Source organism: Anomaloglossus baeobatrachus, chromosome 5, assembly GCF_048569485.1.
Source record: "Anomaloglossus baeobatrachus isolate aAnoBae1 chromosome 5, aAnoBae1.hap1, whole genome shotgun sequence".
Classification (NCBI taxonomy): domain Eukaryota; kingdom Metazoa; phylum Chordata; class Amphibia; order Anura; family Aromobatidae; genus Anomaloglossus; species Anomaloglossus baeobatrachus.
Genome location: NC_134357.1, coordinates 474,632,391 through 474,648,428, shown reverse-complemented (window position 1 = coordinate 474,648,428; position 16,038 = coordinate 474,632,391). Strand labels below are relative to the sequence as shown.

General features: G+C 45.9%; 1 pseudogene; it reads right to left on the bottom strand.

The window, feature by feature from the left end:
- Positions 1 to 251: 251 nt before the first annotated feature.
- Positions 252 to 454, bottom strand: LOC142313418 (U2 spliceosomal RNA; annotated as a pseudogene).
- Between the last annotated feature and the right edge of the window lie 15,584 nt (positions 455 to 16,038).

Genomic DNA, 16,038 nt, shown 5'->3' with positions numbered 1-16,038 from the left:
AGATAAGATAGAGAGCAAGAAACTGCACAGGACATAGCAGAGTTGGTCAGGTTGAGTGTAGATGAGTTTGCTATATGGCGCAGCTTTTGGTTGAATAAAGCAAGTAAAACTGTGAAAGATAAAAAAGGGTGAAAGTGACAAATAAATTGGCCAAATTGAGGTGCATAAGAACTTGTTTGCTTTCTTCTAATTCATTTAATCGGGCATTTGAATCAGGTGAATTCAGTTCTGCTTTTGGAAACTGGGTTAAGAAGGGGTGCACCGGTCCTGGAGGAACTGCAATACCAGGTCAATGCGTGGAGTGGACAGAGCAAGCTCTTCTTCCATCTCCCTGTTCTAAAAATCCATTTAATATATGGTCCCCAGATAGGGGACGTATCAGATATTAAACTGATAAGAACAGATCACGTTTCAAACAAGCTTTATTGATTCATAGCACATAACAAAAAGAGAACAAAAACCATCAATTTTTACAGAATGATAAAAACACAGTAAAATGACAATTAATATTCAACTCTTTCAAATAGCAGTAAAATATGGCATAAAATGCAATACATAAAACCGACAAAACAAGGTTTCATATAAAACATGACATAAAAACATATTAAAAGGCAAATAAAACCATTAAAAAATAGTTATAAATACATATTTGTTCCAGATTTGGAGAATCCATGCCTTTTTTGCTTCTTGTGTGCCTAGCGCCTTACAATCTCTCAGGTAATAGGTGTACATTTCACATAGCGCTAGGCCAATACAATCTTTAATAGGAATACAGTCATGTTTAAACAATAAAATATTACGTATTTTCCATAATGCCTCTTTGAAACAGTTTATTATGAGCCATTCCACTCTGGCTTGTGACATGGTGGGACAATCAATAAAACCGTATAAAATTACATCACAATTCAAAACTCTCAGACCACACACCCATTTCAACAGAGTGCCCACTGTTTGCCATAGGCCTTGTGCGAAGGGACAGTACCAAAACAGGTGAAATACTGTCTCCTCCTGTGCACACCTGTCCCTGGGGCACCTGGCGCTCGCCACCAACCCTCTGTGATGTTGAAAGGCCCTGGTGGGCAGACACTGATGGACTATCTGCCAAGCGAGGTCCTTTTGTGTGTTCCCCAGGGCAGGACATGCTACATTATTCCAAATTAACTGGCACCTAGAGACAGAAAAATTAGCCACATCTTCCATTACCTCCTGTCCCTTGCAGACAAACGTGAGCTTTTTTTGATCTGAGAGTAACTACGGGTCAACATTAGATAAGTCATATTCAGCAATTACTTTGGTTAAAACTTCATATTGTTTCGGGGGAGATAACAGAAAAAGACAGTTAGTTTGCATTTCAATCTGCAACTTCCTAAAGAGGAAACCTGTGCAATAATGGAGAAAACATGAGAAGGCTCCTTCCATCTTAATACACTTGTAACAGAATACAAAAAAATTAATAAAAATAAACAGTTTTAGGTCTGGGAGGCCCTTACCACCATTTCTTTTACAGACCACCACCCTCATCAGCTTCTCCATTTTGGACCCCCATAAAAAGTAAAATAGGGCCTTTTGCAGTCTTTTCATGTACAGGGAATTTGGAGGGAAAACCATGGCAGCATATAAAATAATTGGAAGTAAAACCATTTTAATTACTAAGATCTTCCCCTCCATTGATAATTTCCATAGTAGCCACAAATAAATTTTCTGATCTATTTTATCCAGTACAGAGGCCCAGTTTTTTGGACCATCATTTTCTGCATTAAATAGAACCCCCAGTATTTTAATGCCTTCTTTTTGTACTGGGATTTTGGGGGGGTCTGGCTCCCATTGTCCCACCGTCATACAATCACATTTATTCACATTGAGTTTAAAACAGAGCCTAAGCTAAACATTTCTGTGTCCAGGATTGCTCTGTTAACAGTAGCTGTGTTCGTACAATACAGTGAAACATCGTCCATATAAGCTAGGGCCTTGACCTGCTGTCCTCCCCCCGGGATTTTCATATGTATAAAACACACATGTTGACATATATACACTATGGAATATATAAATTCATATATATTTTTGTACATTTCACTGAACAAACACAGGTTTTTTGGTTTTTCATAATTTATTATTTTTCTTGACCCAATATGTGTATCCTGACTGACATTTGCGATTATGTGATACCAGTCATGGTTTAATTTTATTTGTAAAGATACATTTAGTACATCAGCATGGACATTTTTTTTTTTTTTTTTTACTGTTTCCTCCCACCCCTTTTTTTCAAGAAGGGGTGGTGTCATGATGTTATCTTGTCTATTTATCTGCATGCTGGTGTCCACCAGGACAGATTTGATGTTTTGTCTTTCCTGACGGTCCTGAGGAAGGGGGCAGTGGCTCCGGAAACGCGTAGACCTGGATGAAATAAAGATGCATTAATCTAAACATCTGTTCCTGTGATCCTTTGGCGCAGTATCAAACACCCTTCTCTTTTGCTCTCTGTTTTCTCCCCCCGGGATGGGGACCCCTCTAATAACTTTATCATCCCGCAAACGACACAAGATGGGCTCAATGGCGCATATAAAAAGAAGGGGGGGGGGCATGGGGCATCCCTGTTTCACCCCGGACAGCAAAGCCACTTCCTTTGTAAAAAAAACAAACATTAATTAAAACCTGGGAAAAAGATTCTTTGTATAAAAGTCCTATTTTTTGTATAAAAACCATGGGGAAGCCCATTCTCTCCATTACTTTAAAAAGGTAAAAATGCAAGAAGCCGTTTGGAAATCTAAAGATAAGATTGCCAGCAGCTGTTTGCATTCCTTCTGGTACCATATGATATCCCGTATTAAGTTAAGATTAGAGATGAGCGAACCGGTCGCGGTTCGGCTCGAGGTTGGTTCGCCGAACGGACCTCCCGTTCGAGTTCGGTTCGTCGAACGTTCGACGAACCGAACTCGAACTGCATAGGAAACAATGGCAGGCAATCACAAACACAGAAAAACACCTAGAAAACACCCTCAAAGGTGTCCTAAAGGTGACAAACAACTCAAACACATTGGAAAGTGACAAGGACATATACTCATGCGAAAACAAAACAGCTGGACAAGGAAAAAGAGGAGGACACACAGATATAGGCATGGCACGCCCTTCTAAAATCATGTAAAACACCGCAAGGTGACTCCAAGCGGAGTCTCCCTTTTTTCCAAAAATTGGGCCACACACACACCCACCCCTTCAGTGGCAGCAGTTGTGCCCTAGTTGTACACTTCACAGCTAGATTTGCATCAAGCACATTCAAAAATACGTCATTCTTATCCGTCACCAGGATGACACCGGGGTAGGTAGCAAAGTCTTTCCTGATCCCAGCTCTGTTCATCTTGGCTTCTTTTAAAAACAATGTAAGCAAGGGTTACTCCAAGCGGAGTCTCCCTTTTTTCCAAAAATTGGGCCCCACACACACCCACCCCTTCAGTGGCAGCAGTTGTGCCCTAGTTGTACACTTCACAGCTAGATTTGCATCAAGCACATTCAAAAATACGTCATTCTTATCCGTCACCAGGATGACACCGGGGTAGGTAGCAAAGTCTTTCCTGATCCCAGCTCTGTTCATCTTGGCTTCTTTTAAAAACACAGCAAGCAAGGGTTACTCCAAGCGGAGTCTCCCTTTTTTTCCAAAAATTGGGCCCCACACACCCACCCATTCAGTGGCAGCAGTTGTGCCCCAGTTGTACACTTCACAGCTAGATTTGCATCAAGCACATTCAAAAATACGTCATTCTTATCCGTCCCCAGGATGACACCGGGGTAGGTAGCAAAGTCTTTCCTGATCCCAGCTCTGTTCATCTTGGCTTCTTTTAAAAACACAGCAAGCAAGGGTTACTCCAAGCGGAGTCTCCCTTTTTTTCCAAAAATTGGGCCCCACACACCCACCCATTCAGTGGCAGCAGTTGTGCCCTAGTTGTACACTTCACAGCTACATTTGCATCAAGCACATTCAAAAATACGCCATTCTTATCCGTCCCCAGGATGACACCGGGGTAGGTAGCAAAGTCTTTCCTGATCCCAGCTCTGTTCATCTTGGCTTCTTTTAAAAACACATCAAGCAAGGGTTACTCCAAGCGGAGTCTCCCTTTTTTTCCAAAAATTGGGCCCCACACACCCACCCATTCAGTGGCAGCAGTTGTGCCCCAGTTGTACACTTCACAGCTAGATTTGCATCAAGCACATTCAAAAATACGTCATTCTTATCCGTCCCCAGGATGACACCGGGGTAGGTAGCAAAGTCTTTCCTGATCCCAGCTCTGTTCATCTTGGCTTCTTTTAAAAACACATCAAGCAAGGGTTACTCCAAGCGGAGTCTCCCTTTTTTCCAAAAATTGGGCCCCACACACACCCACCCCTTCAGTGGCAGCAATTGTGCCCTAGTTGTACACTTCACAGCTACATTTGCATCAAGCACATTCAAAAATACGCCATTCTTATCCATCCCCAGGATGACACCGGGGTAGGTAGCAAAGTCTTTGCTGACCCATGACTTGTTCATCTTGGCTTCTTTTAAAAACAATGTAAGCAAGGGTTACTCCAAGCGGAGTCTCCCTTTTTTCCAAAAATTGGGCCCCACACACACCCACCCCTTCAGTGGCAGCAGTTGTGCCCTAGTTGTACACTTCACAGCTACATTTGCATCAAGCACATTCAAAAATACGCCATTCTTATCCGTCCCCAGGATGACACCGGGGTAGGTAGCAAAGTCTTTCCTGATCCCAGCTCTGTTCATCTTGGCTTCTTTTAAAAACACATCAAGCAAGGGTTACTCCAAGCGGAGTCTCCCTTTTTTCCAAAAATTGGGCCCCACACACACCCACCCCTTCAGTGGCAGCAGTTGTGCCCTAGTTGTACACTTCACAGCTACATTTGCATCAAGCACATTCAAAAATACGCCATTCTTATCCATCCCCAGGATGACACCGGGGTAGGTAGCAAAGTCTTTGCTGACCCATGACTTGTTCATCTTGGCTTCTTTTAAAAACAATGTAAGCAAGGGTTACTCCAAGCGGAGTCTCCCTTTTTTCCAAAAATTGGGCCCCACACACACCCACCCCTTCAGTGGCAGCAGTTGTGCCCTAGTTGTACACTTCACAGCTACATTTGCATCAAGCACATTCAAAAATACGCCATTCTTATCCGTCCCCAGGATGACACCGGGGTAGGTAGCAAAGTCTTTCCTGATCCCAGCTCTGTTCATCTTGGCTTCTTTTAAAAACACAGCAAGCAAGGGTTACTCCAAGCGGAGTCTCCCTTTTTTTCCAAAAATTGGGCCCCACACACCCACCCATTCAGTGGCAGCAGTTGTGCCCCAGTTGTACACTTCACAGCTAGATTTGCATCAAGCACATTCAAAAATACGTCATTCTTATCCGTCCCCAGGATGACACCGGGGTAGGTAGCAAAGTCTTTCCTGATCCCAGCTCTGTTCATCTTGGCTTCTTTTAAAAACACAGCAAGCAAGGGTTACTCCAAGCGGAGTCTCCCTTTTTTTTCCAAAAATTGGGCCCCACACACCCACCCATTCAGTGGCAGCAGTTGTGCCCCAGTTGTACACTTCACAGCTAGATTTGCATCAAGCACATTCAAAAATACGCCATTCTTATCCATCCCCAGGATGACACCGGGGTAGGTAGCAAAGTCTTTGCTGACCCATGACTTGTTCATCTTGGCTTCTTTTAAAAACAATGTAAGCAAGGGTTACTCCAAGCGGAGTCTCCCTTTTTTCCAAAAATTGGGCCCCACACACACCCACCCCTTCAGTGGCAGCAGTTGTGCCCTAGTTGTACACTTCACAGCTACATTTGCATCAAGCACATTCAAAAATACGCCATTCTTATCCGTCCCCAGGATGACACCGGGGTAGGTAGCAAAGTCTTTCCTGATCCCAGCTCTGTTCATCTTGGCTTCTTTTAAAAACACATCAAGCAAGGGTTACTCCAAGCGGAGTCTCCCTTTTTTTCCAAAAATTGGGCCCCACACACCCACCCATTCAGTGGCAGCAGTTGTGCCCCAGTTGTACACTTCACAGCTAGATTTGCATCAAGCACATTCAAAAATACGTCATTTTTATCCGTCCCCAGGATGACACCGGGGTAGGTAGCAAAGTCTTTCCTGATCCCAGCTCTGTTCATCTTGGCTTCTTTTAAAAACACATCAAGCAAGGGTTACTCCAAGCGGAGTCTCCCTTTTTTTCCAAAAATTGGGCCCCACACACCCACCCATTCAGTGGCAGCAGTTGTGCCCTAGTTGTACACTTCACAGCTACATTTGCATCAAGCACATTCAAAAATACGCCATTCTTATCCGTCCCCAGGATGACACCGGGGTAGGTAGCAAAGTCTTTCCTGATCCCAGCTCTGTTCATCTTGGCTTCTTTTAAAAACACATCAAGCAAGGGTTACTCCAAGCGGAGTCTCCCTTTTTTCCAAAAATTGGGCCCCACACACACCCACCCCTTCAGTGGCAGCAGTTGTGCCCTAGTTGTACACTTCACAGCTACATTTGCATCAAGCACATTCAAAAATACGCCATTCTTATCCGTCCCCAGGATGACACCGGGGTAGGTAGCAAAGTCTTTCCTGATCCCAGCTCTGTTCATCTTGGCTTCTTTTAAAAACACATCAAGCAAGGGTTACTCCAAGCGGAGTCTCCCTTTTTTCCAAAAATTGGGCCCCACACACACCCACCCCTTCAGTGGCAGCAGTTGTGCCCTAGTTGTACACTTCACAGCTACATTTGCATCAAGCACATTCAAAAATACGCCATTCTTATCCATCCCCAGGATGACACCGGGGTAGGTAGCAAAGTCTTTCCTGATCCCAGCTCTGTTCATCTTGGCTTCTTTTAAAAACACATCAAGCAAGGGTTACTCCAAGCGGAGTCTCCCTTTTTTCCAAAAATTGGGCCCCACACACACCCACCCCTTCAGTGGCAGCAGTTGTGCCCTAGTTGTACACTTCACAGCTACATTTGCATCAAGCACATTCAAAAATACGCCATTCTTATCCGTCCCCAGGATGACACCGGGGTAGGTAGCAAAGTCTTTCCTGATCCCAGCTCTGTTCATCTTGGCTTCTTTTAAAAACACATCAAGCAAGGGTTACTCCAAGCGGAGTCTCCCTTTTTTCCAAAAATTGGGCCCCACACACACCCACCCCTTCAGTGGCAGCAGTTGTGCCCTAGTTGTACACTTCACAGCTACATTTGCATCAAGCACATTCAAAAATACGCCATTCTTATCCATCCCCAGGATGACACCGGGGTAGGTAGCAAAGTCTTTGCTGACCCATGACTTGTTCATCTTGGCTTCTTTTAAAAACAATGTAAGCAAGGGTTACTCCAAGCGGAGTCTCCCTTTTTTCCAAAAATTGGGCCCCACACACACCCACCCCTTCAGTGGCAGCAGTTGTGCCCTAGTTGTACACTTCACAGCTACATTTGCATCAAGCACATTCAAAAATACGCCATTCTTATCCGTCCCCAGGATGACACCGGGGTAGGTAGCAAAGTCTTTCCTGATCCCAGCTCTGTTCATCTTGGCTTCTTTTAAAAACACATCAAGCAAGGGTTACTCCAAGCGGAGTCTCCCTTTTTTTCCAAAAATTGGGCCCCACACACCCACCCATTCAGTGGCAGCAGTTGTGCCCCAGTTGTACACTTCACAGCTAGATTTGCATCAAGCACATTCAAAAATACGTCATTCTTATCCGTCCCCAGGATGACACCGGGGTAGGTAGCAAAGTCTTTCCTGATCCCAGCTCTGTTCATCTTGGCTTCTTTTAAAAACACAGCAAGCAAGGGTTACTCCAAGCGGAGTCTCCCTTTTTTTCCAAAAATTGGGCCCCACACACCCACCCATTCAGTGGCAGCAGTTGTACACTTCACAGCTAGATTTGCATCAAGCACATTCAAAAATACGTCATTCTTATCCGTCCCCAGGATGACACCGGGGTAGGTAGCAAAGTCTTTCCTGATCCCAGCTCTGTTCATCTTGGCTTCTTTTAAAAACACAGCAAGCAAGGGTTACTCCAAGCGGAGTCTCCCTTTTTTTCCAAAAATTGGGCCCCACACACCCACCCATTCAGTGGCAGCAGTTGTGCCCCAGTTGTACACTTCACAGCTAGATTTGCATCAAGCACATTCAAAAATACGCCATAATTAACCGTCCCCAGGATGACACCAGGGTAGGTAGCAAAGTCTTTCCTGATCCCAGCTCTGTTCATCTTGGCTTCTTTTAAAAACAATGTAAGCAAGGGTTACTCCAAGCGGAGTCTCCCTTTTTTTCCAAAAATTGGGCCCCACACACCCACCCATTCAGTGGCAGCACTTGTGCCCTAGTTGCAAACAGGATGTTTTGATTTGCATCAAGCACATTCCAAATCAACAAGCATTTACTCTCCCCAGGATGACACAGGGGTAGTAAATTCCTTCTGGATCCATGACTTGTTCATTTTGATGAACGTCAGTCTGTCCACATTGTCACTGGACAGACGCGTGCGCTTATCTGTCAGCACACACCCAGCAGCACTGAATACACGTTCAGAGACAACGCTGGCAGCTGGACACGACAAAATCTCCAAGGCGTAAGTTGCGAGCTCTGGCCATTTTTCTAGGTTTGAAGCCCAAAAGGAGCAAGGCTCCAGTTGCACAGTCATGGCATCGATGTTCATTTGGAGATACTCCTGTATCATCCTCTCCAGCCGTTGACTATGTGTCAGACTTGTTGTCTCTGGTGGCCTTGCAAAAGAGGGTCTAAAAAAATTATGAAAAGATTCCATAAAATTGCTGTTACCGGCACCAGATACGGTCCTACTGGTACGGGTAGACTGTTGAAGATGACGAGACCGTCCCATGTTTGTCAAGTTACAACTGGGAGATTCACTCCCTGCACCTGCACGGTTGTTTGGTGGAAAAGCCGAGCTAAGATCTAGTAACAGCTTCTGCTGATACTCCTGCATACGTGCGTCCCTTTCTATGGCTGGAATTATGTCACAAAATTTGGACTTGTACCGGGGATCTAATAGTGTGGCAATCCAGTAGTCATCATCACTTCTAATTTTGACAATACGACTGTCATGTTGGAGGTAGTGCAACAAAAAGGCACTCATGTGTCTTGCGCAGCCATGCGGACCAAGTCCACGCTGTGTTTGTGGCATAGAGGTGCTACCCGTTCTTTCTTCCTCTGACATCTGACCCCAACCTCTTTCAACTGAAATTTGACCAAGGTCTCCCTCATCCGCTGAGTCTTCCATGTCCATGGACAGTTCGTCCTCCATTTCTTCATGTTCTCCTGCACCTTGCTCAACATTTCGCCTGCTACTATGCGCCCTTGTCGATCCCTGTCCCCCTTGGTCCCATGCCTGCTGCGTTGGTGATGATGAACGTCTGGACCTTGGTGATGTTGTTGTCCCTTGCGCATATGAATCCTCCTGTAGTTCCTCCCCTTCATGTTGTCCCACCCCCTGACTCCGAATAGTGTTTAGCGTGTGCTCCAGCATGTAAATGACTGGAATCGTCATGCTGATAATGGCATTGTCAGCGCTAAACATATTCGTCGCCATGTCGAAACTGTGCAGAAGGGTGCATAGGTCCTTGATCTGAGACCACTCCATCAGGGTGATCTGCCCCACCTCTGCATCTCGTTGGCCCAGGCTATACGTCATGACGTATTGCACCAGGGCTCTGCGGTGCTGCCACAGTCGCTGTAACATGTGGAGAGTTGAATTCCAGCGTGTCGCCACATCGCATTTCAGGCGATGAACCGGCAGGCCGAAAGACTTCTGGAGCGATGCAAGTCGCTCAGCTGCGGCGCTTGAACGGCGGAAGTGAGCAGACAGTTTTCGTGCCCTGTTCAGAAGGCCATCTAGGCCGGGATAGTGTGTTAAAAATTGCTGCACGACAAGGTTCAACACGTGAGCCATACAAGGTACGTGTGTCACCTTGCCCAGGCGAAGGGCCGCACCCAGGTTTGCAGCATTGTCGCACACGGCCTTACCAGGCTGCAGGTTGAGTGGAGACAACCATTTATTAAACTCGGACCGCAGAGCTGACCACAACTCCTCAGCTGTGTGACTCTTATTACCAAGACATGTCAAGCTAAAGACCGCCTGATGCCGTTGCGCTCTGCTGCCAGCATAGTAATGAGGGGTGCGTGATTCCTTCTGCGCAGTGAGAACGCTGGTGGCCTGACCAGGCAGGCTTGGGGCGGAGGTGGAGGACCCAGATGAGGTGGAGGATGCAGAAGCAGTGGCGGAACTTGGACAGACAGAGGATTGACACACAAGTCGTGGGGACGGCAAGACTTGTGCAGCAGACCCTTCACCATCTATCACCATAGTTACCCAGTGCCCAGTCAGCGACATGTAACGTCCCTGTCCATGCTTACTGGTCCAAGTATCGGTGGTGAAATGCACCCGTTCACACACAGAGTTTCTCAAGGAAGCGGTGATGTTGTGTGCGACATGCTGGTGTAGCGCGGGCACACCTTTCTTAGAGAAGTAGTGGCGACTAGGCATCTGGTACTGGGGCACAGCGACAGACATAAGGTCTCTAAAATCCTGTGTGTCCACTAGGCGGAAAGGCAGCATTTCGGTAGCCAACAGCTTACAGAGGGATAGAGTCAACCTCTTAGCTTTGTCATGGGTCGGAGGAAGTGGCCTTTTATTTGACCACATCTGAGGGACAGAGATCTGGCTGCTGTGTGTAGACGGTGTTGAGTAGGGTGTCCCTGGAAAAATGCAGGTTTGTGAGGAAAGTGCAGGCGGAGACATGATGTTGCCTTCATCCAACGTTGGTGCTATCGATGTCTGAGAGAGCTGTACACACTCACTTGTTTCCCCTTCCAAACCAACTGACGACCTTACAAGCAAACTGCCTGTTGCGGTTACAGTGGTGGAAGTTTTGCGTGGAAAAACAGGTGTGACAGCTGTCCCCACAGTCCTAGAAGATGAAGAGCGCGCGGATGCACTGGAAGGGGCGGGCGGTGGATGGTTCGCTCCGCTAGGCCGCATTGCAGCACGGTGAGCTTCCCACCGGGACTTATGATATTTAGTCATGTGACGATTCATGGAAGAAGTTGTCAAACTGCTGAGGTTTTGACCTCTACTAACAGAATCATGACAAATGTTACATATCACATGAGTTGGGCGATCTTTTTCGATGTGAAAAAAGGACCAGGCTAGGCAAGGCTTAGAGGCCATGCGACCTGTTGATCCACCCCGAATAATGCTCATAGGCAGAGTGGTGGCTGAGGATGCAGTTGTAGACGTGCTACCAGTGCTCCGACTCTGTCCAGGAAGGCGCAAGGTAACTTCGTCGTCGGTTGCATCCTCCTCCACCGCCTCTGTTGACCTCCTCGAGTGCCTGACTGGGGGTTGACAGTAGGTGGGATCTAGAACGTCATCATCAATTGTTGTGTTTGCACTCCCCTCCCCCTCAGACCGAGCCTCTTCTTGCCCTGACCGAATATTTAAGTTGTCATCCCAATCGGGTATCTGCGTCTCATCTTCATCAGTATGTTCCTCATTGTCTATAACCACAGGTGTTACAGTTTGTGACAAAGGGTCAACATTATGCTCAGAAACTTGGTCCTCACGGCCTGAATCAGAGTCACAAAGGTTCTGGGCATCACTGCAGACCATTTCCTGTTCTGTACTCACTGTAGCTTGGGAGCAGACCTCTGATTCCCAGGCTATAGTGTGACTGAACAGCTCTGCAGACTCAGCCATCTCAGTTCCACCATACTGTGCAGGGCTGATGGAGACTTCAGAGCTGGGAGAAATCAAGTGTGATTGGGATGACAACTCAGAGGACTGGTGTTTTTTGGATGCGGTACTTGAAGTGGCTGAGAGGGCACTTGTTGGACCACTTGAGATCCATTCAAGCATTTTCCTTTTTTGCCCATCATCTACCTTTGTTCCTCTTGTTCGTGTCCGTAAAAAAGGGAGCACATCGGATTGTCCACAATAAGTAGTAGACATCTTACTTTTGCTAGTAGATGGTCTATCTGCAGCAGATGATAATGGAGCTTTGCCACCTTCCCCACTGACAAAACCTTTTTTGCCTTTTCCACCACGCCTCTTCCCCTTTCCACCAGCATCTGTCATTTTGCCACTCATGTTGATTGCGACAAGATTGTGGACTGAAAATGTGGTAGTAAAAATTGAGAGGTGGTGAAGATTGCAGTGGTGGTCTAGCTTTATTAACAGCAGAATAATAAAGAATAAATATCCCTGACAATGTAACTTAGTTATAATTAGTTGGAGTGTGCAACGCAGGCAGACGTGCTGCAAATGTCTTGGCACTAGTGGGACTAAAGCAAAGTCCAATAGCCACGTATAGGATGCCACTAGGTACACTGAGTGTTTGCTAGTATAATGGCTTAGTTATAATTAGTTGGAGTGTGCAACGCAGGCAGATGCGCTCTGCAAATGTCTTGGCACTAGTGGGACTATAGCAAAGTCCAATAGCCACGTATAGGATGCCACTAGGTACACTAAGTGTTTGCTAGTATAATGGCTTAGTTATAATTAGTTGGAGTGTGCAACGCAGGCAGATGCGCTCTGCAAATGTCTTGGCACTAGTGGGACTATAGCAAAGTCCAATAGCCACGTATAGGATGCCACTAGGTACACTAAGTGTTTGCTAGTATAATGGCTTAGTTATAATTAGTTGGAGTGTGCAACGCAGGCAGATGCGCTCTGCAAATGTCTTGGCACTAGTGGGACTATAGCAAAGTCCAATAGCCACGTATAGGATGCCACTAGGTACACTGAGTGTGTGCTAGTATAATGGCTTAGTTATAATTAGTTGGAGTGTGCAACGCAGGCAGATGCGCTCTGCAAATGTCTTGGCACTAGTGGGACTATAGCAAAGTCCAATAGCCACGTATAGGATGCCACTAGGTACACTGAGTGTGTGCTAGTATAATGGCTTAGTTATAATTAGTTGGAGTGTGCAACGCAGGCAGATGCGTTCTGCAAATGTCTTGGCACTAGTGGGACTAAAGCAAAGTCCAATAGCCACGTATAGGATGCCACTAGGTACACTAAGTGTTTGCTAGTATAATGGCTTAGTTATAATTAGTTGGAGTGTGCAACGCAGGCAGATGCGCTCTGCAAATGTCTTGGCACTAGTGGGACTATAGCAAAGTCCAATAGCCACGTATAGGATGCCACTAGGTACACTGAGTGTTTGCTAGTATAATGGCTTAGTTATAATTAGTTGGAGTGTGCAACGCAGGCAGATGCGCTCTGCAAATGTCTTGGCACTAGTGGGACTATAGCAAAGTCCAATAGCCACGTATAGGATGCCACTAGGTACACTGAGTGTTTGCTAGTATAATGGCTTAGTTATAATTAGTTGGAGTGTGCAACGCAGGCAGATGCGCTCTGCAAATGTCTTGGCACTAGTGGGACTATAGCAAAGTCCAATAGCCACGTATAGGATGCCACTAGGTACACTGAGTGTTTGCTAGTATAATGGCTTAGTTATAATTAGTTGGAGTGTGCAACGCAGGCAGATGCGCTCTGCAAATGTCTTGGCACTAGTGGGACTATAGCAAAGTCCAATAGCCACGTATAGGATGCCACTAGGTACACTGAGTGTGTGCTAGTATAATGGCTTAGTTATAATTAGTTGGAGTGTGCAACGCAGGCAGATGCGTTCTGCAAATGTCTTGGCACTAGTGGGACTAAAGCAAAGTCCAATAGCCACGTATAGGATGCCACTAGGTACACTAAGTGTTTGCTAGTATAATGGCTTAGTTATAATTAGTTGGAGTGTGCAACGCAGGCAGATGCGCTCTGCAAATGTCTTGGCACTAGTGGGACTATAGCAAAGTCCAATAGCCACGTATAGGATGCCACTAGGTACACTGAGTGTGTGCTAGTATAATGGCTTAGTTATAATTAGTTGGAGTGTGCAACGCAGGCAGATGCGCTCTGCAAATGTCTTGGCACTAGTGGGACTATAGCAAAGTCCAATAGCCACGTATAGGATGCCACTAGGTACACTAAGTGTTTGCTAGTATAATGGCTTAGTTATAATTAGTTGGAGTGTGCAACGCAGGCAGATGCGCTCTGCAAATGTCTTGGCACTAGTGGGACTATAGCAAAGTCCAATAGCCACGTATAGGATGCCACTAGGTACACTGAGTGTGTGCTAGTATAATGGCTTAGTTATAATTAGTTGGAGTGTGCAACGCAGGCAGATGCGCTCTGCAAATGTCTTGGCACTAGTGGGACTATAGCAAAGTCCAATAGCCACGTATAGGATGCCACTAGGTACACTGAGTGTGTGCTAGTATAATGGCTTAGTTATAATTAGTTGGAGTGTGCAACGCAGGCAGATGCGCTCTGCAAATGTCTTGGCACTAGTGGGACTATAGCAAAGTCCAATAGCCACGTATAGGATGCCACTAGGTACACTGAGTGTTTGCTAGTATAATGGCTTAGTTATAATTAGTTGGAGTGTGCAACGCAGGCAGATGCGCTCTGCAAATGTCTTGGCACTAGTGGGACTATAGCAAAGTCCAATAGCCACGTATAGGATGCCACTAGGTACACTGAGTGTGTGCTAGTATAATGGCTTAGTTATAATTAGTTGGAGTGTGCAACGCAGGCAGATGCGCTCTGCAAATGTCTTGGCACTAGTGGGACTATAGCAAAGTCCAATAGCCACGTATAGGATGCCACTAGGTACACTGAGTGTGTGCTAGTATAATGGCTTAGTTATAATTAGTTGGAGTGTGCAACGCAGGCAGATGCGTTCTGCAAATGTCTTGGCACTAGTGGGACTAAAGCAAAGTCCAATAGCCACGTATAGGATGCCACTAGGTACACTAAGTGTTTGCTAGTATAATGGCTTAGTTATAATTAGTTGGAGTGTGCAACGCAGGCAGATGCGCTCTGCAAATGTCTTGGCACTAGTGGGACTATAGCAAAGTCCAATAGCCACGTATAGGATGCCACTAGGTACACTGAGTGTGTGCTAGTATAATGGCTTAGTTATAATTAGTTGGAGTGTGCAACGCAGGCAGATGCGCTCTGCAAATGTCTTGGCACTAGTGGGACTATAGCAAAGTCCAATAGCCACGTATAGGATGCCACTAGGTACACTAAGTGTTTGCTAGTATAATGGCTTAGTTATAATTAGTTGGAGTGTGCAACGCAGGCAGATGCGCTCTGCAAATGTCTTGGCACTAGTGGGACTATAGCAAAGTCCAATAGCCACGTATAGGATGCCACTAGGTACACTGAGTGTGTGCTAGTATAATGGCTTAGTTATAATTAGTTGGAGTGTGCAACGCAGGCAGATGCGCTCTGCAAATGTCTTGGCACTAGTGGGACTATAGCAAAGTCCAATAGCCACGTATAGGATGCCACTAGGTACACTGAGTGTGTGCTAGTATAATGGCTTAGTTATAATTAGTTGGAGTGTGCAACGCAGGCAGATGCGCTCTGCAAATGTCTTGGCACTAGTGGGACTATAGCAAAGTCCAATAGCCACGTATAGGATGCCACTAGGTACACTAAGTGTTTGCTAGTATAATGGCTTAGTTATAATTAGTTGGAGTGTGCAACGCAGGCAGATGCGCTCTGCAAATGTCTTGGCACTAGTGGGACTATAGCAAAGTCCAATAGCCACGTATAGGGTGCCACTAGGTACACTGAGTGTGTGCTAGTATAATGGCTTAGTTATAATTAGTTGGAGTGTGCAACGCAGGCAGATGCGTTCTGCAAATGTCTTGGCACTAGTGGGACTAAAGCAAAGTCCAATAGCCACGTATAGGATGCCACTAGGTACACTAAGTGTTTGCTAGTATAATGGCTTAGTTATAATTAGTTGGAGTGTGCAACGCAGGCAGATGCGCTCTGCAAATGTCTTGGCACTAGTGGGACTATAGCAAAGTCCAATAGCCACGTATAGGATGCCACTAGGTACACTGAGTGTGTGCTAGTATAATGGCTTAGTTATAATTAGTTGGAGTGTGCAACGCAGGCAGATGCGTTC